The sequence below is a fragment of the Catharus ustulatus genome, chromosome 15 (genome assembly GCF_009819885.2).
Source record: "Catharus ustulatus isolate bCatUst1 chromosome 15, bCatUst1.pri.v2, whole genome shotgun sequence".
NCBI lineage: Eukaryota > Metazoa > Chordata > Aves > Passeriformes > Turdidae > Catharus > Catharus ustulatus.
The window spans coordinates 5,987,319-5,993,318 of NC_046235.1; the positions used below are offsets into that span (position 1 = coordinate 5,987,319).

The window sequence follows — 6,000 nt, forward strand, 5'->3', positions numbered from 1 at the left end:
TGGCAAAAGATCCACCCATGCTCACAAAAATGGCTCAAAAATTATCAAAACAATTTGAAAAAATTATTTGAGAAAAACTGTCCTTAAGGGAAATTTTTTAAGGAATGGACAGATTTATGGAATCTCTGGTGAGACTACAATACATTGATATTTAATAGTGTTCCTATAGAAGCAGATATTCAAATATTAATAACTGAAAATTTACAAAGAAATTACTCAATCTGAATGAAGATTAAAAGTTGGATCCACTGGAAATACATCTTCCCCAAATATTCTCCAGGCCGGAGTGATTCAGATACTTTGACTTTCTAGTCTAATGAATCTCACCAGTAGTTTGACAAGTAACTCTTTTCAACAAAGAATTATCCTTTTCAAGGCAGCTCCCTGCTCTCAGCAGGCTGAGGTTACGGGTGTCTGCAGTTAGATCGGGCTGTTTCACAACTGCCTACTTCCTACTTCCCACTGGGAATGCAGCCAAACTACAAGATCACTGTCTGCCCCACGTGCTGTCAGATTTAATCTGGAGGAAACACTGGAGTCATTTTAGATAAATGTCAAAGAGACAGAAGGCATGAAAGTAAAAAGGAGACAGCAGCACTCCTTTGCAGAAAACTCTTTTCTATGACACATGACAAATACCTACTTCAAGTGTAAATAAGTTGGAAAGTATTTTTAAAAGATCAGCATAAAACATAAAGTGTATTTTGAAAAATACATATTACAATATAATATATGGGAAAACAAGCAGAAATATGTCTGTCTATGTGGAAGCTAATTTAGTTGCTTTCTTGGAAGCTAATTCTGAATACAAAGCCACCTGAGCTCTGTTCTCTTGCCTTTTCTTTTGTTTCTGTAAATAGGCACAACGTAAATACATGAGGGTATTGTTAAGCCTCAGGTTTGGAAAGTGTTGTGTGATCTTAGAATTGCAATTTCTAGAAACAGTAAAACCACTGTTGTTATTTTACCTCAAATTCACAAAGTATGAAAATGTGCCATTACGCAATGTAAATCATTGTCTTCATTAGACAGACAGTTGATTCTGATCAAAGCTAACTTGAAACGACTTTCATACACTTCTTCCATCTTCAGACAATTTTTTTTTTTTTCAGGGAATATGGTAATATTCCTAGGAATGTATATACATGGAAAGTATTTCTGTTGTTAATCAAATTTATAGAAGAAAGTGCTATTATACAGAGACATATTTAACATGTTCAAATTGGCGTAGCTATTGGCACTATGCAAAATTTCATTCCAGGTCATTGTGTGCCTTTAAAATACCTTCCCAACAAATGACTTTGAGTGCCAGGGCCATCTATTTTTGGGACAAAGACTAAATCAGTAGAGGTATCAAGCACCAAGTTAATAAAAAAAAGTTACTTTCCACTCTTTTTTTTTGTTGGTTTAAAAGCTCAAAGTTACTTGATTAATCAATTAGGTGCTATGTTCTCCCCCAAAGAATGAACGAGATGCCCCTACTAAAAAATCAATTAAGTGAAATGAGCATGATACTAAAGGAACACAAGAACTATACTCTTAATTCCATAAGGAATATTTTAGGCTGATTTTTACAAATAGTCCCACCAAGACCAAAACATTGGGTGAAATGAGAAATAGTTTTTGTTGCCTATCGTTCATTTTTGGCATTCACACCCCAGAGATACATAGAGAACTCAAAGCCTCAGAAAAATCTAATGTTTTAAAATCCAATGTATAAGTAAGAAAAAATAGGCCAGTTTTTGTTTCTTTAGTTCTTCCCAGAATGCTGTTGTTTAATTTCATGCAAAGGAGGCATAAAACACTCTGTTCTTAATTAGTTCTTGATACAGCTTATCTGCTTTCATGAGGGTTTGTCAGCACAGCATGAATCAGAATCATTGGAGACCACTACTTAGCTTGAGTTTATGCATGATTTGTCTTTAAAAACAGATTGGTTTGAATTGTTGGATCACAGAGTAATTGCAGACACTATTGACTTTATGTAACAGGTCAAATGTGATTGGGATGCTCCCTTTTCAAGTGCAGTACTTATCCTTGGGAAGACAAAGCTTCACATGTATTTAAGACCATAAGTGGCACACATTTGCAGGGTTTTATGTTAGTAAGTTTGGAAGTAATTTATCAGTTGAAAGCCAGAAATGGCAATCAAACACAAATGAGGAAAAAAACCAAATGAGTTTCCACTGCTAAATTATTTTGTGGATTATAGATAACTGCTAGCAGCAATGTCAAACTCTCAAAATGCTTTTTAAAGAAATTATTAATTCTCCCATCATCCTTGGGGAGAAGGTAAATATTATCTAAACATTTTACAATGAGGCTGCTGCTGTACCGGGGGGCAAATTGGCTGAAGGGGTGGGGCAGGCTGGGAATGCAAGAGGAGAGTATGTGACACCACAGATGGTAAATGTGATCCCTCAGGGGAGCCCTGCTGCTTGGATCAGATTCTGCAGCGCCCTTAGACCTCTGCACAGGACAGTCTTCCAAGGTACCCTCAGCACTCACTGCTGAGTGAGGGTCAGACAGGCTAGGGACTCTGCTGGGGTTATCTTTGCCTGCCTTAGGTGTGCTGTTAGTCTTTAGCTCCTAACCAGTATCTGAACTGCCAAGCTCCATGCTGCACAGTACCTGGAGTTTTTCTGAGACGGGAGGGAGGGCGAGTCCCCTCCCTCATGCTCTGACAGCACAGCCAGCCAACACCTTCATCTTCTTCATCATCACATCATCGTCTTGCCTGCTGTGGCACAGGCTAACAGGATCTGCCTAGGAGCAGAAGAGATTTTGCTTATTAATCGCATCACTGGTCCAAACAAAAGACAAAACAGTTTTTCTATTTGTATTTTCCCTGAAATATTTTGTAAACTTTAAATATACATAGGGGTTTGGAACACAGCTGTAATGCAAAAGGCATTTCTCTTGTGAGGGTTGTGGTTCCTTCCCAGGAAACCCTGCAATGCTCTACATTCATGGGCAAGATCCTGCAAATGCTGGCCATGAAGAACTCCCTGTAGCTCCAGTGGGAGCTGTGCTTGAGGAGTTTTGAAGATTTTAACAATATTAGCTGTAACAGTCCCCTGAGGAATCTTGAACGTGCAAGCCAATATGGAGCACAGCAAACCCTGCTCTTACAAGACGTGTCACAGGCTTTGCTACCCACAGAGAGCAGAGGGGTACCTGAGAATGAGCCAAACACACACACACACACACACACACACACTCCCAACACTCTCAACCTCATTCAATAGAATGTATTCAATGTAAGCTCTGCCTCCAAGGACTTGTGTCAATATGCTCTTTGTCAGACATAACACAATAAGGACATGAAAATCAGGGTGCTTCTAAGTGTCACTGCTTTTAAAATGAGAAATTGAAGTGCAGCCCTAATATTTAAATAGGGTGAAACTCTATAACAACATCCAAACTATGGCCTAAGTACAAGCACACCTATACTGCTGTGGACTGAGACCAGTTCCAAACTTCAGTGTGGGTACATAGGTGTTCCACAAAATATTATTTCTACTTTCAATTTAGATATCGTATTTCAGACACTAAAGGTTAAATTGCTTTAATGAAAGGTCAACAGTGCTGCAAGATTTTGCTCTCTGTTGTCAAGCACAGCATGAGACTGCAGGGAAAAGGACAGTGCCATGTGGAAAATATGATGATGAAATTACATAATTTTTATTTATTAATAATACATTATAGCAATATTTTTATGCAATTAAAGGTTGTATAAACACGAAAGTACAGAACAGATGAACTTAACTAGCATGAGCAAGTTCTATTATGACATTTTATAACATATGTTGTGTCAATTTTGTAAACAAAATAATTTTCTTTAAATTTTATTTATGTGCATATGAAATGTAATATAGCCAAATATGCTCCAAATATGAGGGAAAAAACCCAGTTAAATTTGCAGAGAATGAAAGAATATTTTGTCTTTTAATTATTAAATACTTCTTAAATTTACTACAGTAGAAATAAAATTTGGAATATTAGAAAATGGGTTTTTTTCCTATTAATAATTCTATCCTTAATAGTATTATTTGTATTTGTGAGGTTTTTTTCCTCTCCCTGAACTACAAAGCAATCAGGTTCATAAAATGTGGAAAATCACCTTATTCAATAATTCAAGTCTTCTCCCCCATTTTGCTTTAGAGCTCTCTAAAAATTGTGGAAAATAAGATGAAGGCAACTTTCTCCCTTTCAGTCTAAGTTTTGCAACAAGCACAGCCCATGGGCTGCAGTTCAGCCCTGAGCAGATGCTGCACTGACCATCACTGCCAGCTGCTGCACAAGCCTCAATGCACCCATCCTTCCGAGCAATGGATCCTCACAACGCTGTCCCTAACCAGTCATGTGCTTGCTGATGATCACATCTTCAAACAGAGACACTCTTAAATGCTTTATTTTTCACTTCCCATCTTTGTGAAAGAGAGTTTCACTGGAGCCATTTGGCAAGAAATCCACAAGGTCATCTTGTAATAGAAAAATAATGGACTAATTTGAAAGCTGAAGCCCAAACATTTGCTTGTAAAAAGTATGGCCAATTGTCAACTTTGCAGCTTTGAGATAAGGTATCTATTTTGATAGACTAGAGTCTCCCCATTATGCTTCACAGTAAACTGGAAGAAGAGGCATTTCTGTGGGGAAGCTCACACAGGGAACTGGCAGCCCTTGCTCAGGCTCAGCCGTTTTGCTGGTCAGGGCAGTATTTTGACAACTACTTTCTGCATTAAAGGAATCTGACAGAATTTATAATCTACTGTTTTATTTCAAAAATAAATGCCCATTTCAATGGAATAATTATTTAATAGTAGAAGAATAGCCTACACTGCTGTGACATGTTGCTATGCTGGAAATCATAAAGGAATTATTGTTTTTCACAGACACAATGACAGCAGCTTTGAAAAACCATATAAGATTTCAAATTTGGTTCTTGAGTACTGATCAGATAAGTTGTCCACTTCGTCCAACTTGCATCCTTTTAACTTGTTAACTGCCATAGAGCAGCCCTATGAATCAAGACAAAATTCAGACTTAGTTATTGTGTGAATGGCTTGTATTTGTTAATAATATGCAGACTGGCTTGTGGCACCAGTACTTCATTACACTTAGCTGTAAAAAGTATTGCATGGGTATGGACTTCTAAGCCCTTCGCTTTAATTTGTCTATACAAGCACGAAAAGTACCTGCAAATTGCTATACTCATATATAGCATGCCACAACCTGCATGAAATACACATTTTTGTAGAACACAAAAACCTACCTAACAAAGCTAAAGAGCTTTCTAATAACAAGAGAGTATTTAATGGAAGAGTTATCTGTTAAAAAAGAGTAATGTTAAAAATAGTTCTTAGTTTCCCCTAGAAAGATAGTGATGTACAGAAGCTACAATTTAGAAAGGATGATTTTTTTAAAAAAGCAGAGGAGGAGAGGAAGTTATAGTGTAAGACAGATTTAACTCCTCAGGCTTGATTCTAGACTGCATAAATTCTTTTTTTGTATCATAAAGGAGGAATTTGGTTATGTGCATTTCTACAATGATTGTGCAAGAGAATGCAGCAGTGCATCCAGTAGAGTTTTTCCATCAACTTAGAGTCAAGATTTCACCACTTGTCTCTACAACTGGATACACAGTCTATGTTATGTGTAATTTTTCTGGGCAAAAATATTTCAAGTACTTAATTCATGGTCTGCTAGCTTGTCACAGATCTGCCACAGATGTAGGACAAATATATTATTTACATTTTTTAGCATTTAGATTGTGCAAATACTGTTATTGGCAAACTCTGACTGCAGAATGGAATGTAGGAAGACAAATAAGATACCTTGTATTTTCCCCGAAAGATAACTGCAAGGAAATATACAATAAAAATAGATTACATTGTTAAAATATTTGACATGCACTATTAAAATATTTTATTCAGAATTCAAAATATTAATGATGACTGCTGACTCACACTAAACTTCCTTGGCTTGTGTCAATTGACC

At 36.9% G+C, this 6,000-nt stretch overlaps 1 long non-coding RNA gene across 1 annotated transcript in view; it reads right to left on the reverse strand.

Moving 5' to 3' along the window:
* The window catches only part of LOC117003356, a 742,810-nt gene extending 740,059 nt beyond the window's left edge, over positions 1-2,751 (reverse strand). The window contains exon 1 of the long non-coding RNA XR_004419500.1: positions 2,632-2,751. This is a non-coding gene — a long non-coding RNA (uncharacterized LOC117003356). The remainder of the gene's footprint in view (positions 1-2,631) is intronic.
* Between the last annotated feature and the right edge of the window lie 3,249 nt (positions 2,752-6,000).